General features: G+C 38.8%; 1 protein-coding gene across 10 annotated transcripts in view; it reads right to left on the bottom strand.

The window, feature by feature from the left end:
* LOC146331157 (band 4.1-like protein 1) overlaps nt 1-21,824 on the bottom strand; it is a 150,287-nt gene that overhangs the window by 88,778 nt on the left and 39,685 nt on the right. For 9 of the 10 annotated variants that reach the window (XM_084727490.1, XM_084727536.1, XM_084727529.1 and 6 more), the window contains exon 2: nt 11,253-11,313. The exons of the other annotated variant lie outside the window; for it this stretch is intronic. The gene's annotated coding sequence lies outside the window, so the exon portion shown is untranslated. The remainder of the gene's footprint in view (nt 1-11,252; nt 11,314-21,824) is intronic. 10 annotated transcript variants of the gene reach the window in all.

The raw sequence follows: 21,824 nt of genomic DNA, 5'->3' as shown, positions 1-21,824 counted from the left end.
AGCTTAAGCAGAGGGTCATGTCTGGAAGGGACTTCTGCATTAACAACACACCTGGAACAGCTGAGCTGCAGTCTCTTCTCTACAACAGTGGCAGAAGAGTTGTTGCAATTGGGCTGCGAGGGTAAGGGAGGAGTGTTGGAGAGCAAGCTGATAGCAGTGTTACCTAAAAGCATTATGGACCATAAAATGAGATTGGCTACTAACCAGCTGCTGCAGCAACTACTATTGTTATATCTCACTTTTACCATGTCAACTGTGTGTTTACAGTAATACAGGGCAAGATAGAATGACTCAGTCTTTACAATAAACACAGTTAACATCAACTAGAGACTACATCATCATAAACAACAGAGAAAGAGTGCTACATGAATCTGATAACTAATACAATTTACATCATCAGTGATTTCTGCACTTAAGCTTGAGTGGCTAGAGAAGGAAAAAGAAACAAACCTGTGATTTCAAAATAAACTGTATCAAATATTGGTATATATTTTTTTTAAAGTTAGAAATTTCAGTATTGTGACAACACCAGCGTACGTACAAACTAATTATGTATGGATTAGGGAAAAATCGTGTTTTGGGATAAAATGATCACTCTGGCAAGGTCTTTCGTGGGTCTGGGGTTCCCATCAAGGCACAACTCCAGATTTGATTCCTGGCACCCCAGAAATGAGTCAGCTAATGGGATGGCTAGCTGCACGACTAACCGAGCTAACCAGCTAATGCTAGCAAACAGCAGTTAGTGGTCAGACCACTTTAGCAAAAAATCAATCTGACCTACAGGAAGCTCCATAAAAATCACCTTGGCATTGTATCCTGTCATCAAACTGGCCTCATAACATTTAATGGCCTCTTAAGGTTATGAATAATTCAAAGTAATTATTCATGGCACCTTTGTAAAAGCATGTGACAGTGTAAAAATACTTTATGGTGCCACCATGCTCAAGTTTATGTTTCAGCCACCGTTATTTCCTGCTGAACAGACAAGCCCAAACCAAGCTCCGCCCAGGTCACAGTACGTCACTCACCAGCTCCATGCTCTCGTTGGTACTGCACATGTTCTGTTTGCAAAAAAACAAAATAGCAACCCCTGTATTGCCAAGCACTCATCCACAAACCAACGGGTGACGTCACAGTGTCTCTGTCCGCTTATTGTCTATAGTTGTAATTCACAGTGCAGGAAGTGAAAGCTGCTACGGCATCTCTGTAAATGTTAATGGATGCACACTTTGATGAAAAACTCATCAAAATGACACTGCAGTGCACTCTGGTGGGAACAATTCAGAAAACTTAAGAGGGTTGCTGGACGTGAGCTATTTTGGCACAAATGGGCCTCCCGCAAGCTCCCAGCGGCAGCACTCTCTGCCAGCTGAACACATCCTGCTGCTGCCCAGCTAGCTGGAGCAGCACTCAGCCACTGTTGGCTAATGGACTGCTTAAAGTGAGAGAAGGCAGAGCCACTGTGGGCATGTGCATCAGCATGGCTGGCATGCTGCAGGTGCAGACCGTCGCCACACAAAGAGGCAACGGCTGGAGTGCATGACTCAGTGAGTGTTTGTTTGCTCGCCTACATTCCCCACCTTTTTTTCCCCACACACACTCATACTCACACACTCCTTGGGCCTCTAAGCTTTTCCATCATCTGAGGAGAAAGGCACACACACACACACAAATATTTTGGCCACGGGCCGATTCACATTCTCCATGCCAGGAAGCAGAGAATGAAGCCGTGGCATGGCTATCTAAGGCTCTTCCACATGCATGCAAAATACCGCAGTGCCACAGCAGTATGAGGAGAGGACACACTGGAGAGAGGGAAGAGAAGACGACGTGTGCACTGGCGTCTCTGTAACAAATTACCGTACTGATCCACAACTGAGAGATTATTTCACACAAAATACTATGGCAACAGAGCCTGCAGCATCACCCACTGTCCCTGTCATGGCCCATTTGAAGCTCGTTCCCCCGGTGCCCATGGGAGAACATGGCACAAGGCCACACCATATGGTATTCTGTGTGGCGGGCTGCAGCACTGCAGGAGAGCTGAGCTGTGAGAGGAAGCGTCCTGTCCATTGGACTAATTAATGTCTCTGTGATCAGGGACGTTTTCTTCATAACCAGGCCGGAGACCCTTCCCAACGCAGCACCTTTGCCAGGCCGCTCATACGAGCAAAAAGGCGTGCCGCTTCACATGTTAAGCAGATGGTGGCGGGTGATCTTGACTGCAGATGAAGACACGAGGTCTGGGAAGAGGCATGTTTGAGCCAGTTACATATTCCTCTGTCTCTCTTCCTGTTTCTCCCCCGATGCCCTTTGTGATCTGATAGGCCTGGAATAATAAGCAGTGAGCGTGTTATCTGCTAACAGCTCCATTACAGCGCACAGATAAAGCTGCACAGATCTCAGCAGGTGCAACCCGGCAGCAGCGCTCTGTAATAACGGCAGAAGCGGTCACAGTGACATGTAATTATCATGTGAGGAGGTTAAGACTAGATTTAAAAAGTCATCAGAGCGTCAGGTTCTAAGATTAGCTTCAGCAGGCTTAGCATTTATTTCAAGGTTGTCGTCTTTCTCTAGGTGTTGGTCTAACCGTTATCGCCTGGCCATACTGGAAGACATATAGCCACAGTAAAAGAATCAACTCATATCTCAAAACTTTACTTTCAATTGCTGACATTATGTAATAAAGCTATAATTGCATAATTAAAGGAGAACTCTGTGATACATTTACTGTAATAAATCATAAAATGACCATGATATGTCATCAGAGTTTAGGGAAACATGCTAAGTTGAAATACTGATAACAACAGCTATGGTGTCAAAAACGTATTGCTTGCCTGTTCCACCTTAATTAGAGCTCAAATTAAAGCCGAATATTTGTCAAATGAGATATAAGTGTCTATTTATGAGTCACAAGAAATCATTAATAACCCTTTAGAAGGGGTAGATGTTTATAACTGTTAAACTGAGCAATATGTTAATGAAGTCTGGCAGGCAGCAAGGCAGGGAGTCACTGAACTCCAACTCCAGAGTGTGTTTTTTCAGAGCAGGGGGCTTTTCTTGCAGGATAATGGGCTTAGCTTTACACTGACAGCTAGTCAATGACCCCAAATGCAGTATTCACTTTTGGATGCACACTTGCTACATATTGCTCTTTTAATTGATGTATAGTCAAAACCGCAGTGTGATCAGTTGCAATATCAAAATCACAAAAGCTGCAGTTTTTCCATAAAGGAAAAATGTGTGACAAGACAGCATTGTAATGGAGTGCTGTAGTGACACAGATGTGCCTTGGCCTAAAACTGCTGTTCTTGAGAGTCTCCAGATTCAGTGAAAATAAAAACTGTGATGCAAAAATGATCATTCCCAATAACTGTAAATCATATCAAAATCCCAGTATTTGTCAAAATAATTGAAATGTGTTTTTTTTTTCATGTGGTGCAGCCCAAAAAAAACAACCAGGAATGAAGCTGCTATGTGTTTATATATTTACTTCACAAAGAGCAAAGAGTTCATTTACTTTTTGAGAGTTTACATAAGGCTTTATGGTGTATCACAAGGCATACAGGCATATACTCCTTATATTCAATTTGTTTTTCAATTAAAGACAAAAATAAATAAATGCATGAATGAATTAAGAAATGTGTCTGTGTTAATTACCATAAAATATGTGAAAATTGGATTTTAAAAATACCAGTTGGACTGCAGAGACTACAGATGGGCCAGATGCAAGAAGGTTTTTGCAAGTTTTTCAGGCACAGATGTGACATATTTGATATTCCTTTTTTTCTTTTTTTTTCACGGATATCTAAATGTCCACAGACAAAGAGTGAGTGCACCACAGATGTGACTAGGGAGCTGGATTCAATCAGTTAACTAAAAATAAATGACTAAAACAAAATAACTGGCTAGGCCTATGAAGAAAACAAGAAGACAACACAACAAATGATAATGCAATATCTGAATATTTCATAAAAGCAAGCAAACAGGGAGCTGTGGTTTGTGTTCATTAAAATCAATGTTGCGATGTTCAGTGAACTGTGAAACCACTACAGGCTATGACTGCACTCTAAAGATAAGATATTTACAGTTTGCATTGGGCTGCATCAGCTATTTGGAGTGGAGGATTTGTGGAGGTTATTATAGGTAATTCCTCTCTTTTGTTTTTATTCAAAGTTATCATCTTTAAGATTTACATAAACTCAAGCCCCATGTTTGATAATTATTCTTCCACAATACCCACAATATGTCTTCATATGGTAGTTGTCATGGTAGTGGCGGGGTCCGCCATTCCTGCGCTGGAGTCTTGTTCTCTACCATGGAATTCACAGGCAAAGATTCAGCATGTAATCCACTGTTACTGTTTGTAATTTTACCACACTGATATCAGCCTCACTGTTTACTGTTCACTGCCCTGCAGGCAAATTAAAGCTGTATTAAGTTACTGCTAATGCTACATCTTAATGCCGTTGCTTCACATAAATAATGTGAAGGTGGGGTGCCTTTTATTGTGGAGCAGATAAAGGAAACAGTGTGTTTATCAGAAATCAGACCACAGTTACAATTATAATTAACTGATTTCTTTATTGAAACAATGCAAGTTTGCTTGGCTCCAGTGTAAAAAGATAAGGGAGGTGCTCTGCAAAAGGATGCTGCATTCGTGTGGTGTCTGAATAATCAAAAAGAAAATTTCCTAAAAGGGAAAATTCATGTGATACCTTATCAAGTCGGAACAACAGCTTGGAAAGTCATTTCAAATTTTGGTACACTACTTGCTGAGTTGTTACCAAGAATAATGGTGGATTAAAGTAAGTGTTGGTTGTTGTTGTTATAAACCCTTTAAGACCCTTTAAGTTATAAACCATTAATTCATGCATTGAATATCAATTTTTGCTAACTTTTAATTTGTTTTATGGTATTAGGTTGAATCTGGTGGTTGCTGTCCACACAGAGTGATCTAGATTAGTCACAAAAGTTATTTTTTTAGCATTAGCCCTGATAACAAGTGAGGTACAGCAATATTTGTGCTTTTAGGGAATGAACTGATGCAGTTACTTTCAAGGCAGCTGGATTCACAAGATCACAAGATCACATGAGAATCGATCTTGCTAGGCTTCAAGTTATTCATTTGTGTCCGCACCAAAAGTGGTGCAATCAAACAGCATTCCATGGAGGGACTACTGGCAGCTATGGGCATGGATTTAGGGCCGAATAAACAACGGCGGCTGATGAGGAATTAGCACAAATACTGCGATAACTTCAGTTATATCAGAACTGGGGAGTATTTCTTCATTGAAATAAGAGCAAAGAATGGCACTGAAGGCTTTGACCCGATTGGCTGAAGACAGATGGTTCATCGAATCACTTGCCACGTATTTTTGTAAAAAGTGCCTTAAGTGCCTGCCCTTTTCTAAATAGTTTCTAAGGATGACTTCCTAGATGGTTCTATGTAACAAACCATCTGGCGTGTCAGGATACTGGTTCTGCAACAACTTTGTCCACAACCCAAAGATATTCAGTTTACTGTCCTAGAGGAGCAAAAAAAACAGAAAATATTCACATTTAAGAAGCTGGAATCAGAGACTGTAGACATTCTTTATTAAAATTAATACAATATAATATAAATATGATTAATATAAAAACTTCAAACTGTTTCAGCACACTAGAATAGCAGCATGAATCTTTACTAGGATGCTAGTCTAAGCCAACCCATCACATTAAGCCAACTACTAACCAACACACCAAAGACTTCACAGCTCTGGGAGATGAACCATCTGACTAGCAAATGTACGCAGTAGGAGTTTTTGCTGTAGTATTAAACCATCCTCACTGTTAGCGTGATAACCTCTGGAGTTGCCAAATCAACCAGGACACAAATGTCGTGGGAATTACTACTTTAAAAATGCCTAATATACCAAAGAGGATTGGAATATATTATACAAAGATGTTTACTGTAAATGTACTAATCAATGTCTTCCCACAGCAGGAAACTAAACTAAATTCTGGATGCATAAAAACTGATTTCAGCAGATCCTTTAAAAAACAAGTTGCATCAAACTGATGCAACTTACAGTGAAACCATCTCCAGCTCTTAATTTCAAACTTTTCCTGTTGGAGACTGTTTAGCCTCATGATACCAGCTTTTTGATTCAGCACCAGTTTACCGCTGCCAACTCTGCAACCCTCACTGAAACAAGAGCCAGCTGCCCAATATGAAAGTATGGTTATCTTGTACAGCAGTCGGATGTCGAGGATGAGAAGCTATATCTAGACTCTAATCAAACATTATCCAGCACCATATGGTTCCTCAGCAATCCATACATCTGAACTGTACCCGTGGGCGCCACTAGATGGAATGACTCAGAATCTTTAAAGAAAGGGAGCAGAGTGTGTGTTTCGGTCTCTGTCACAAACGTTTGCTCTCTGTGGTATGAGACTTGCCACAGCACACTATCTGCTGCCATCGATCTGTCCTCCTCTCGGAAGTGTCCTCTGCTGTTTGCCCTTAAAAAGCAACAGTGAGAGTGGGCTCTGGCCAGCCTGCCGCACTGTTCAACATCTGTGGCACAATCTGCCAGCGGGCGCCTGAGCGTTTACGCCACAAGGTTACACAGGAACATACTGGAGTCACTAGAGTTACAGAACATTAACAGAAAGTCTGATATCTGATCTGATTTTAACTTAAGTCAAAATGTCCTTTTTCTTGTTTTTTCTTTAACCCTTTAACAGGCATTTGACCTTGTTTGCAAATTACTGTAATAGAAATGCATCAAAATCCATATTTGGCTGTTCATTGTTATTCCCCTGACTGAATAAAGTGTCTAATGCCAATTTTATCCACTCCATGGAAATGTTGTAAAAAAAAAAAAATCAATGTCTGAAAGCTGAGGGGGAAAACAGAAGTTGGATGGTGTGAAGCTGCTCTTCTGACTTAAAATAATCTTCAGATCAGATTTCATGATTATTAATGATTATATTTTTATTGAATGGCAGAAATGTCAAAGTAACAATTATCTCCATTTTAATCATGAAAAAAATGTGTGACTGCCCGATTGAGTTGCCCGTTTAAGTTAAACTGAACCTGAATCTCTCTATAATCATAAATCCAGCACTGAATGTCTACTGTGATTATTTTTCCATTTCTTCGTGATGAAAACCGTTATTGTTGTCATTAGCATGTTGTTAGCCATCCACTAGCAATCCCATGATGCCTTGGGCTGAGTCTGTTGACCAAACAAAGTCTGACTTCCTGACCAACCAGAGGATGTGGGCTGAGGCCCATTCCCCTTTCAATAGATCTATACTATTATGGCAGCACCCCGAAATAATGAATATAATGGTGTAAATGTAAATAAAACATGTGGATTCTAGGCTTGGAGGAATATATAGTCTGTCGATGATGAGCTGAATCCATCACTGATTGCTTACGCACGTCTCCCAGCTGAGACTGGAGAGGACGAGAGGAGGTGGGAGGGGGGACGAAGATGTCATCAATAGCTGATCGCCGAGCTGACGATGGTCGTTTGGAAAAATTTTGCATATCGCCCAACTCTGGTGGACTCCCCTTTTTGCATTTCAATAGAATGGTAAAGTTATGTGAGATCAGAGATTTAAGATATATTATTCTTTATATTAATTAAATTGTGTTATCTGTTTTTTTAATCGGCAAAAACATTTACTTTTATATTTAGATTTTTATTTTTATTTTATTGGCTACTTTCAATATTTATTATGTGCATTATAATGAGACCTTTTTTTAATAAATTGACTGAATACTTAATGTTGTAATATTATTGTATTGTCTCCGTGATGTTTTATACGAAAAAACCTTGACTTTAGTTGCATAAATTAAATTTTACCAAAAAATATATTTTCAAAATGTATTTCTTCTCTTGGTGTGCCTGTTTACGGGTTAAAGATGTATGTTTACGTTTAGGAATCATAATCAATGTGAACAAATGTAGAAGACACTGCACAGAAGAAATATGAATACATTATTTCAAAGCAATAGGGATTTGTAATTATGTGGCTATAAGCTGTTAATCCTACTTTAAGGGTTGCAAAGTCGATTCATAATCTATTTAGTTTTTGACAAATTGACTTAAATGTCAAAGAGAAAGACAAGCCAACAAGAAAAGCTGACAATCCTCATGTTTGAGACGCAGTTGAGGAGCAAATGTTTGGTATTTTTGCTTGATGAATGACTTAAACAATTAACTGATTAGGAAAATTGCCATTCAATTAATTTTCGGTTGCTGCAGGGATAGAGCCCAGCCATGGTTCTGTTGTGCTCCACGGCTGACTAAATTCTGCATTTTGGTATTTTCTCAACACATCCTCCGAGGTGCAAAACAATGGGCATTGTATAGAAGGGGGGCCAGGAGACTGTTTCCACAGCTCATTAAGATGCCTCTTTGCATCTCCTTTTTCTTCACCACTGAAAAAACCAAATTGAAGATGAGATTGACTCTAACAGCCATTTATTTTTTTCTGCAAATATGCAGCCTGGTTATAACAGAGAGAAGGGCTGAGGCTGTTGTTTTCAGCCTTCTCAAATTCAAAATGACACTACTGCTGCACTCAGGCTTCTACTGTTTTGATGTATTTTAATCAAGATTAGAAAGCTGAAGTCTCATTTAGCCGTAAGTGTCTGAATGAGGAGTCCAATAAAGTCTAAATGTCTCCAGAAAACCTTATTATGACTAACTTATTCACATCGAGACAAACAGACAGCAAGCATTAAGGACTTTGTAGTGATAATTCCAAGACTTTTTGTCTGATAGAAGTCTTAAAGCAAAAGTCAAAAATCCAAAATACATATATTTCCTCTGGCCTGTATCGCTATTTATCCATCAAGATTGTTTTGCTGAGTTTTTGAGATATTGGCTGCAGAGATGTCTGCCCTCTCTCCAGTATAATAGAACTAAATGGCACTCAGCTTGTGCTGCTCAAAGTGCCAAAATGCATCTGAGAAACTCAACAGCAGTGTCTCTTTTTAGAAATCATTACTCAAGATAATCCACAGACCTTGATGTGAGCAACACAAAAACTGTTTTCTACGTACCAAACTACATCTGCCAAGTGAATCACCACACTGGTAATCTCAGTGGTGATTATGTTTAATGTTTAATATTTACATCCTGTGCTTGCACATCTACAAGTACATGCGTATTTCCCTCTGCCTGTACTGAATGTGGACACACATTACTCCACACAAGTGGTTATATGTCACTTCATTCTTACAGAGCCGACATCGGGGCTAATCCAAGGATTAATTTTTCAATTAATCAATTTTTTTTTGATTAATAATAGAAATCACATAAGATAAATGTCAAAAACTATTTAAATATTTTATTCATTCCCAATCCTGAAAAATAGACACATGAAGTACAATATAAAAATGGTAATGGTGGCATCAGGCACGGCGCCAGGATTTTAATTTTGGGTGGGCCACAGTAAATTTGGGTGGGCCCTTTAATTACAAAAGTTAACACTGTTTCCAATCAATAGTTTCACTGCAACAATGACAAATCACGCTGTGGAGGGCAACTAGCACCTCCACTTGATTATGACACTTTTAAAATCTTTTTAAAAACAGTGCCAGTGCTGAGATAGCTTATTATTTCACAGCAGTAGTTTGTATTTATTTCAACTGGCACAAGATATGTCCTTATCTATATTTTCGCAATAGATCAGGGAGATCAATACAGCAATTCATTGAGAAAACTGACATTTTAATTCCTTTTAATGCATTTTCATTCTGGCTGGATTACTCTTTAAATTGATTGTGAGGAGAGGGAGAAACAGAGCGATCAGAGTACTGTGTGAGCTACAGACTTTTAACAGGAGAGAGCGACATGCTCTGCACCGTTCATTCATAAACTTAACTGTCTCTGCTGTGAAGGTCATCTGAAGACAATCAAGTCAGGCAGGAATATTTGGCTCTACCTTACCCATTATTCTAAAAGTTTTAGTTTCGATGAGAAATGCATTTGCGGGTATAAAATAAGACAATGATATGCTTTCCTCAGTATACCGGCCGTCATTTTCTGCTGAACAACCGACAAAGTGTGATGTGTGAGCACAAGCGTAACATATCTGGGGCAATGAATAATGGTCTCTTGTGATTGGTCCAGACCTCACATGTGATTATAGCTGAAAAAATTTTGTCTTTTTCTTTTTTGTCTTACAGGTGTATTAAAACGCTGATTTTTATAATTAAAAATAAAAGTTACAAAGAATATATGCTCTCCCAATCATTTAAGGTGGGCCAGTTGTGCAGGTGGGTGGGCTCAGGGCCACCTATAACACCACGACTGGGTGGCATATTTTAAAGTTCATCTGATTTCCACTTTCCACATTTAATAGACCCTATTTGTCAGATGCCTGAAAAGAAAAATACTGAACCTCAACTTAAAAAGTAGCTGTGACGCATATTATTTAATATTTAACCCTTCAATGAATTGGACAATCAATATTTTTACATAAGTACTTCAAACTGAAAATGAACATGTCATGGATTTATTTATTTGATCACTGCAGTAACTTGCAGGTATAAGACAATCACTGACAAATGTATTTTTGCATCAGTGTGGGGCAAAGAAACTAATCACTGATCACATTAACATGTTCAAAATAAGAATAATGATGTATAAATTATCATTACCTCTAATATCGCAAATCATATCACAATTGGAAAAGAACTGCAAGTAGATATTTTTTGTTATTGTTAAGTCCTAATATGTATATAGCCATGTGAAACACATGTCACATGTGGTAACATGTTTCTCGCATGTGGAAAACATGGGAAATTGATGTGTCTTTTCTGTAAGGGCACACCAAAACAATCTAGATGGATAAATAGCACTACAGGCCAGAGGCAAAATATGTATTATTAATTTTGGGGTGAACTGTCCCTTTAACACTTTATTGTAGGGCAAATCCATACACCTCATCCATAGACTTCATATATCAAGTCAGTCTGCCTGTACTTTTTTTTTTTTTTTAGGAAATCAGCCCCTTGCAGTTTTCAGGTTGCACATTAAAGTGGAATTCATCAGGACTGTGTGAAATGTGTCCAGTACAAGAGACGTGTGGCTCACACAGGGCACCAGGGAAGGAGAAAGGCACAGCAGCGCTGTTGTTATGACAGCGTGGAAGTGTTTTTACTCCCTCATGTCAAACACAAGCTCCTGCAGCTTCTACATTTAACATCTTCACGTCTCAGCTTCAGATTTTACGACCACACTGACCTCAGAGCAGGTTCGACCTCGCTGCAACAACCTCCCACACCGGACATACAGGTTTCCACTCCTGGAAAAAGCAAAGGTGATTTATGACTACATGAAAGGCCAATTATTCATTTCAGTCTGTTATACGGAATAGAATAGTCAAAGTCAGTCTCTCACAGTTACTTTGATCATGGATGAAAGCTAATGATCATAAGAGTTGGATGAAAAAAAAAATCAAAGTAGTAAAAAACACACAACACTCCAGGGAATCAGTGCTGGATGTAAACACAATATGATCCAATGATGGTGAAAGAACAGCATGTTTCCTCATGTTTAGTTTTGAATCTGACCCAAACAAAACATGAACATTTTGACATTTTAATTTGATATTGTTTCCGTAGATAATGAGTCTCTAGTTTGAAATATTCAGACCAAACCCTCTATGATTCAAACAGACTTCTTGTAAGATATTCATAGGGTTCATGCACCGCTGCAAATGAAGCACAACTCGGGGCCCAAATTAAATCGCCGAATCAATAAAACTTAACACTTCGACTGGCGCTAGATTTTGTTCTGTGTTAAGCCTGAGGCATCCTCCGCTCCACAAATAAAATAAAAAAGCTGTCATCACTGCAGTAAGTCTTAGGACAAGCTGTGGGGCATTTAACAAGAGAAGAGATTCTGCTTTTCAGAGGTGGAAAGTAACAAAGTACAAATATTTTATTACTGTAATTCAGTAGAATTTCCAGGTATCTGTACTTGAGTATTTATTCTTCTGCCACCTTTTACTTTTACTCCCTATATTTTAACACAAATATCACTACTTTCTCCTCCTTACATCTTTAAAACAGGCTCATTACTTTAGTTTTTTTGCATTTGAGAGGAATTATTGATTATTTTGCACCATTGAGCGCCACCTTTCCAACATCAGGACTGATTTCATCCTAACACACAAATAAGACAGTTCCTTGGCATTTTCATCAGTGCATGTCACACACAGCAGAAGTAACAAGATGTAAAAGATGTAACAAGGCACAAAAGGTCTAACAAGACAAGATGTAACAATACAAAAAACAATGTAAAAGCCATATCAAAACGATGTAAAAGAGAATAAAGATGTAACAAGATAAAAAACTACGTAAAAGATGCAAGAAGACAAAAATAACATAAAAGGCAAAAAAATAAGTTAAAAAACATTAAAAGACATAAGACAAAAATGATGTAAAAGACGAAAAATATATAACAAGATGAAGTCAATGTAAAAGACATAACAAGACAAAAACAACATGAAAGATGAAAAAGTTGTAAGAATACAAAAAATTAAAAAAACAACATAAAAATAAGATGTAACGGACAAAGAGGGCTACTTTTTACTTTTGTACTTTGAGTACATCTCAGAGAATGTACTTTTTCACGTTTCCTGAAGTAAAGAAGTTGAATCAGTATTTTTGTCTTTACCAGAGTCATTTTTTACACAAGTATCTCTACTTTACTTAAGTAAAGAATGTGTGTACTTTTGCCACCTCTGCAGGTTTAATTGACTCTCCTGATCTGCAGTGTTGGACTTTCACACAGTGAAACGCAACAGCCTGTCAAGTTAAGACAGAAGGGGCAGATTTCCCTATAACTCCCTGTATGAAGTATTTCAGAGCCGCCTTAAGTCTCTCCTGCATTCACCGCCAAGACAGGCACAGCACGTACTTCTGACCAAGAGCCAGACAGCCTTTTTTCAAATAATCTTGTCCTATTCAGACCACATTTCACTCTGCCATTGCCGCGTGTTGTTATACATATGAAGTAGCGTTGTGCTGTGTCACACTTTACATTATCAGGAGGAGATAAATGACATTCCAGGAGTAAAGCTAGAGTTTACACTGCAGTTACGCAATGTGACGTTACTCCACAATTTGACAGGAGTTCACTCTGGGACACCCAGCCTCCACGAACATGCATTCCTACTGGGAAATTACACAGGGGAGTTCTTCAACTACAGACACGTGTGCGCACACACACACACACATACACAGAATAAAACATAGACACAGCACAGTCAGGTTCTGAAGCTAAAACAACTTAATTCTGACTTTGTTCACTTGGGAAACAAAACAACACACGCACATCAGTGAGGGCCCACACACTTGGACTGACATGACCTTGTTGCTGCAGATTACACACACGCGAGTGAAAGAGCACACACACATCGGCTGCTGCATTGTGTTTATATGAAGGCACGGATGCTCAGCCAATCTCTGCTATCCTCCCACTAAGGGCATGCCAAGAGCCACTGCGGCACAGGAAACTCTCTGCATCAGTCTGCGTGCACGTGTGTGTGTGTGTGTGTGTGTGTGTGTGTGTGTGTGTGTGTGTGTGTGTGTGTGTGTGTGTGTGTGTGTGATGGTCAGCTGGTGATGTGCACGTCTTGTCAAGCAGCTCTGTCTTCCTTCCTGATGTGCTTTGCAATGACTGACAGGTCCAGTGTGAAAGTCAATAATGAAACACACAGCGTATAAAAGCTGACACACGGTGCAGGTAAACACCTGAGGGATAACGCCACAAACTGTGGTGTAGACTGGCTGAACAATTTGAGAGATTCACGTCATTGCAATTTTTCTGTCTAATAGTGCAATATGACTGACTTAAAGAATCAGTGTGTTGGATTTAGTGACATCTTGCAGTGACCTTGCAGATTGCAAATCCCTCACCACACCCTCCCCTTCCAAGTGTGTAAGACAGACCTGGGCAAAATGCGGCAAAGAACAAAAATAATTCCATCACATGGAAATTCACAAAGGATGACCAACACACCATTAAGTGCATTACTGTGTTAGCCAGCTATTAGCTCATTGACATCTACATGCTGGTGTGCTGTGTGTATACAGAACACCACGGCAGCCTGATCGATTTCTCATGTGGCTTCCCATGAAAAATAAGCACCTACCCCTGGTGCAGGAAATCCTACGGTGGCCACAAAAACTCACCAGTGTTCAGTTTGTCTGTATGTGCAACACAGCGGCCTCCGTGGAAGAGAACTCGTTTCCTGTATAGATATAAAGGGCTCATTCTAAGGCAATAAAAACATAATTATTCTTATTTTCAGGTGAATATACACATGAACATGTTCGCCACAATACCAGAATTTTACATTTTGATACAATACTAGTAAAATATGAGCACTCGATAACTATTTCAATGCTGCTGCAAAAAGAAAAGTGTTCTAGGCACATAAAAAAAGTACAATTTCTTTATTTATTTTATAAATTAAGAACCTGCACACAGAGCCAGTACAGAAAAAGTCAGTGAACTCTGCTGATTTTGCTGCCAGCCAGATTGAGCTGAAGTGAGGTCTTGAATGAGCACTTACAGGTAATATAATACAGCTTCAGTAGTTTCTATATTAAATGTTAGCATTGTACTGTTAGTTGTGATATTGGAAAAGTATTGAAGTATCTTGTGATATCATATTATGGGTCTTGAGCTTTTCATTTTAATAAATGAAACTCCACGCTTATTTTCACCATTTAAAATCTCAAACTAATCTTGTTTCTGCATAAAAAAAAATCAGATAAAATGACACTTACTAGTTGTTGGAACAAGATCTTTTTGCTACTAGTTAGCCGGGGAAAGTTGTCATCTAACTTCTAAATAGTTTTCTACAGACAAACTGACAAATGTAGCTCACGCTGAGTGAGATACTTCAGGCTTATTAAGTTGAAATAATAAAATGATGTACTCAGAAGTAAAAGTCGGAGATTACAGCTGCTGTTCACTACCCACCAGCTGTCAGTCATTAACACCCTAACGAGCGAGCTGCTAGCTAACTGCCTGAAAATGATAAGATGCTAATGCTAGGCTGTTTATTTAGGGAAAGACTCACCCATCTGTTGCTGTTTTTGAACAGTAAAAACGCACTCTCTAGCTTTTCAAGTATCAAAATGATACACATGGTGTTTATTTCTCTACAAATTCATCTTAGGTGATGTAGTACGACAGACGCTAACACAGACAACCAGACAACAGCCACTTTGTTTCGGTTTCAGTTTGCTCTTTAGCTAACGCACATTAATTCATGTAAATTTGCTACAGTTGATTAAATTTCCTGGTCCCAGTTGTTGTTATCTGTCGAAATTGTTGATTGCCAAATAAATCTTTCTCTTTATCAGTTTGTTAACACATTGTTAATAATGTAAGCTAGCGTTTGTGGCTCTTGTTTCAAGTTGCAGAGGACCATTGAAATGTTCAACCTTGCTTGACTTCAGCTCGACAGCTTGAAATGGCTATTATTGATATTTTCATAACAATCTATCAAATAATAATGTAAAAACAATGAGACAGTGAAAAGTGTCGCCCTCAGTGAGGAAACTGCAGCTCCTCGCGGCTTTATTGAGCTTTCTAATAAGTTTGAGCTCATTGTTTAGCTGTCTGGGTGCAATTTTACTGTTTGAGTTTGTTTTTAGCTGCAGCAGACAGCTGTGTTCAGACACAAAGCTCTAAAAATGCACAGTACACTGCCTGCTCAGCACCAAACAGCAGACAGACACATTTAACACAATAGCTGTTGAAAACAGTGGAGTATTTAGCAGCTACAGAACCAGATATTTCCCTAAGGGACCAAGAACAGCTAAATAAAGAGAGTGAATATTGGATTTACATTAGTCAGGTGGCAATAAACAGGACCTCAAATGAAGGATAAGGTGGCGCCAGAACTGCTGGATGTGTAAATAATTGATTTACAAGGTGATGATATGTCAATGCTGTGTACACAACTTATTTTCACTACCCCCAAGTGGGCAAAAAAAATCAATTAATGCAGGCTTAAGATCTTCTAGCAAAGCAGCCCAAAGCCTGGAGGCCTAGTGGCTAAAAGACTGGTTGTCATGGGTCAAATATTGGATTTAGTTTGCCCAGGTGGGTCCTTGAATTGACACAAGATCTTACACTGGTAGGTGACTCAGCGTCTTAACAGTCGTTCCCAGACTGGGATAGGACCCACAGGAGGGTCACAGGAGTTTTTATAGGGGACTCTAAATAAATAAAAGACTATGGAAGAAAATCTGCAAGTTTAAGATTTAAAATGTGAACTTTGTTTAACTGGTGAGATGAAAAAACAAGAGCCTAGACTAATTTCTCATTTATAAAGTATACAACATGTGTATATGTTCTTCAATTACATGCCTCAAGAAAACGTGACACAGAAATGGCAGTAAAAATAGACAGGAATAGTAATTTATGCACATTAATGCTTCCCAAGATTTTTTGTAAATTTTGTCATGGCAGTTTGTCATTTTTTTAAAAAAAAGTGGGTCACAAGAACAAAAAAGTTTGGGAAACACTGCTCTATAACATCATCATACACACATCATGCACAAAAATGGCAAAAATAATAGGAGAGAGTAGGGCATCTTGTCACATGGGTAAGTTGTCAAATTGGTTATATCTCCATACCAGAGGAGCTAAACAAAAATCTAACTGTGTCATGTGCAGCTCACTCTTCTGTGGGCATTTTGCTCCGGATATTCAGTCTATAACACTGTAACTGAGGTGAGAACAATTTTATTTTATTTTTTTTTATTTTTTTCTAAACGTCTAGCCAATATGGAAAGGATTATGTAAATGGTTCATTTGTTGTAATTCTTTATTAGGGATGTAACAATTTATTGAATACCAGGCTATGATGACATATCTACCATGCCATGGTTATTTTATTTTAGTATTTTTGTTTTATTTTATAAACGGACTGCTACTGGCTGCTGCATTGTTTTTTGCTTTGCTGTCATAGAGACAGAGTTCAAAACGTCCATTGCCAAAGGTGATTCAGGCCAGTTTTCTGCAAATGCAAATCGCAAGTTTCAACATAAATGTAAAACACAAAATAAAGAAAAGGTGTATTTTGAAGCCAAAACAAAAGTCATGTACTAAAGCTAGCTTGTGTTATAGCAAACAATAGCACGTCACTATTTGCCCCAATATACATGATCAAACTGTCGCCCTGCAGAAGCCAACTTCTCTTGCTGCTGAAGATAGTAGTCACTATGCAATGTGTAAACAACAACGTGTGTGCTGATATTCACACAATGTTATTAATAGTAATTACATTGTTTAAAACAATTTGGTGAGAAAATGGTTTTAAATACACAGGATGATCCATAATAAGCCTTTAATTAGTACAAGGATTTTAAATGATAACACATCTTTTTGTAGGAATTATGCAAACAGAATGAGAAAATTAAGACAGAAGGACAAAGGGAAGCCCTTTAAATGGTTCCAAATTAAATAGGAAGAAAGACCAACAATGGCGGCACACCCCCCGATATAATACTATGGGCAGTGAGGCAGGTGAGAAAAGAAAATATTTGTAATATATGCAACATCTAAATAAATCAGATATTTACCTGCAAAAATTAGTGTGGGAAGCTTCTATTTTTATACATGCTCTTACTTGTTGAAAAATATAGTGACAATTTACCCCACATAGTATGGCAACTTACCCTGAGATGGGGCAACTTGTCACAAATGCACATTCTATACTTCATCATGTATAAGTCTATATTAAAGTGAGAAGTAAAAATTGAAAGATCATACATTTGTGCACAAGAACTTATTGCTTAATTTAACATGGAAAAGTGACTGTGAATTAAGACCGAAAAATTGAAGTGAAGCCAAAAGTGTGACAAGATGCCCCGCTCTCCCCTATAAATTCTTCAGAGTCAGTGAAGAAGCTTTTTAACATGCAGCTGGAGGTTTGGGTAAAACAAAGATAACTTCTGGATTCTCAGCTCTTGTACAACATTAGGGAGCTGGCAGATAATTCTCCACATACACACACTCAGCTCTGCTGCAGCTCTGTAAAAAAAAAAAAAAAAATGTCTAAAACACACTGTCTGAGCTGGTGCCTACTGAAGCCAAAAATCACACTCTGTTCAATTAAGCTGACCTGAAGGTGGGAGTTAGGCGGACGCGCTGTCTCTAATTCACCACAAACCGTACCCTCAGCTAAAACCTGAGTCTGACAGCAGTGTGTGTGGCTCCTCCTCACCTCAGAGACCCCTACAGATCGATGGCAGAAAGCATTACACGTAATCTCCTGTTTAATATGCCTGTCCCTAGCCCGGGGTATAATTGGAACCTTTAGCAAAAACCTGTCAGTTATAAAATCTATCAATCTGTGCTAAACAAGGCCTGACCTGGACCCTGAGAGGATGAATTATTGAGGAGGAGAGGAGGGTCTGAGCACGCTGAGCACGGTACTCCTAATTCCTCTCGATCACCAAACCCTTTAAATTATCTAAGAGCACACTCGCCGGCACAAGCAGCTACTTATCATGTGACGCGACTCGTTGATGTTGAGGTCCCTTATGTGTGCGCTGATGTTCTACATTCATACTGATGTTTGCTTCTGTTTATTAGGAGCTATCAGAGGATATTCAGATCAGCAGCTTCTGTGCTGGTTATGATTCCCCTCCTTATTCCCTCGTGCATCGTCTTGAATAATGCATTCCCCTGCTTAAAGGCAACTTCTGTGTCCTCCTTAAGATGTGAACAGCCGCCCTGTGATACTTCTAAAGAACGCTGGAAGGAAAAAAAAAAAAAAAGCAGCTAATGCTAAAGGAAGGGGATCTTTTTGCCCTGCTTTTTTTTTTTTTTTTACATAGCTTTTACCAAAACTTAAAGTTTGCCTTCAGACAAACTACATTGAAATTTCACTTCTTTTTTGTTGGATGCAACTCATATCAGATACATGAACTGAGGCACTGATTGTACAAACGCTTTTTGCACTAGTTTCAAGTCTTGTAGCCGAGATGTAAAAGATGTCAATGTGGGCCTGAAGGGTAGGACACTCTCACAATTCATATTTTATGAGGAATTTATAAGGGGTAACTAGATCATTTTCTAATGCAGTGAATGCCAAACTTTATCTGGCATGCCCAACCTTCAAAGAAAGAAAAAGCTTCACACACCCCCACCTCACAATTATTATCAATCATTAACAATAACTAGAGAAGCAACTAATAAAAAAAAAGGAACAAACGGATTCAAGTTAAATTTTAGAAATAAATAATATAAGAACTAAAGGTGAGCATGATAGCATCAGGAAAAAACTCTAAACTCTTATTTCCCCTGCATAAATTTAGAGATGCACAGATTCCAATTTCCAAAGCCGATTGATTCTGATTTTGGCCACTTCCAATTTTCAGTCTTTCTAAGAACTATAATTGACAGCATTCACAAACATTTTTACAACTTTTCTTGTAAAAATTAAATTGGATGTTCATAATAAAACACTGACTGTTAAATACTCTTACTATTTACTATTAAATAATACTATTTTACATTTTTCTCCAAAAGTCCTCCACGTTACAGTCAGGTCTTATTATATTAAGATTATGTACTAGAAGGAACACAATCACGTGAGATTCATGGGACGTGATCGCACATGATCTCATGTGGAAGCAGATGTAAACAAACCAGAGACTAACACGGAGCAACAGTTTGCTGAAGTAGAACTTTGCAATGAGAAAAACAGAAGCAGAAGTTAAACAGAAGTCTGGATGACAAAATGTTTGAGGAGATGCATCAGCACAGGTTGTTTATTCTTCAGCAGAACAGGAGGTGAGGTTTTAACTGTCTCTCTGTCAACAGAAGTCTGCTGCTGGCTAACATTAGCCTGAAGAGCTAGAAAGTTTATGGCTGTTCTGCGACATCGTCAGCTGCTGCGTCTCCTTGTAGACTGTCTGTCTCTTATTTATCCTGTTCTTAGAATCTGTCGCTAACATCGACTTCATGCAAGAATGTGTCTGTGTGTGCAGCTGTGTGTTATGTTATTTATAATCCATTAATAACAATAACTTTGGGGTCACCAAGTTAGAAAAAGCCTCTCACAGTCATTCATCAATGCTCATGTGACATGATGTCACGTCTGCAGCTATAAATGTTAAGAAGTATTAATAAGGGGTAATAAACCTGCAATTGCAAATATTAATTAACAGATAGTTAACTCGAAGAGTACACTCAGCAGAGTGCAGATACCTGCTGGGCAACAGATGGTGAAGCACCTGCCGCAAAGTCACCACAACTGCAAGATTTGCAAAGTGCCACAATCACAGTGAAGCTGACCTTTGACTTTTTGGATATAAAATGTCATTACCTCATCATTTTATTCCTATTTGGATATTTGTGTGTAATTTTGGCATAATTAGTGCATGGAATCTTGAGTTATGGCCAAACATGTGTTTTTAACCTTTGACCAACAAAAATCATCTTTGATTCCAAGTGAGTATTTGTGTTGAGTTTGAAGAAACTCCTTCAAGGCATTCTTGACATATCACATTCAAAAGAATGGGATGACCTGAAAACATAAAGCCTCCAGCCATACAAAGATACAGACAAAAAATTGTCCAGGATTTTTCACATATTTGAATCACAGAGGTCCCTCGATCAGTGTAGCGGTATTCGAGATTAGCGCCGGACAATCTCTAAATCCAGTAATCATGCACATACACACACACACACACACACACACACACACACACACACACACACTCACTCACTCACTCACTTACGCCTGGCGGATAACAAATGGGTTGTTGTCCAAATACCCTGCAGCACTTTTCCAAAAGGTCACAGATCAAATTGGCCATAGAAGAGGTTTACCTGATGAATAGAGGTGTTCAGTACATGTACAAACAAATCTCTATTGGCAATTTTTTTAAAGCAAACTGACTGGCACCCCATACGCCTGGTATTAAAATGTGATCAGTATCCAGTGTGAGGAACAAAGGCATGTTAATGCAAGGTGTAAATGTTACATGATTATAATGTGATCAGATCTGCCTGACTGTATCTGGTGGTAGTTTGGCTTGCATTGTGTTTATATCTGAGGCAGGTGTGAACACGATCCATACAGCAATCTGGGTAATGTATGTGGATACAGATCCCACTTTAAAACCAGGTCTACATGAGGTGTGAATCACCATTGTGACTCAGCAGTAGCTTTTAGAAGTGGAGCTCCTCACTGATGACTGAGGACACCGTAGTCAAGTTTTTCGTTGATATAGTGAGTTACGTCCTTGTTAAAAGCATATTAAAAGCAGCAAAAGCCACAGAAACAACCATAATCTGATAACTCAGTCGTAAACAATAGGTTGCTAAGATATTAGCCACAGGCTAGTTTCGTATTGAACTGAATGTGACAGCTTGGGTTGCCGGCATATGGAGCAGAAGCAGTGCTGAATATTGAATGCTGGCTGTATGAATGGTGATGCATTCACTTACCGTTATCCAAGTAAGGTTGAATCGAGGGCAAATGGACGTGCTTGTAGATCCTTGCAAATGCTTCGTCAGTTCAGACTGAAAAAGCCCCTTGAATGAGAGGCAAAATGTTTTCAAGAGTCTACAAACAAGATCAGCTGCTTCCATTCAACTTTTCTTGGTTAACCATTACCTGGATGACTGAGAATCCTCACAAGCACTTAACTGTTGTGCCAACTGAAGTGCATTTGATCAGTGATGTGACTGCTTGCAGTTGGGGAAAAATTGTAAACTACTGCACATAGTCAGTGACTATAAATGTTTGAACTGAGCTGGAAGCAGAGAGAT

The sequence above is a fragment of the Lutjanus erythropterus genome, chromosome 2 (assembly GCF_056507025.1).
Source record: "Lutjanus erythropterus isolate fLutEry1 chromosome 2, fLutEry1.hap2, whole genome shotgun sequence".
Lineage (NCBI taxonomy): Eukaryota > Metazoa > Chordata > Actinopteri > Lutjaniformes > Lutjanidae > Lutjanus > Lutjanus erythropterus.
The sequence above is the reverse complement of the archived record's forward strand: the minus strand, read 5'-3'. Positions and strand labels throughout refer to the sequence as shown.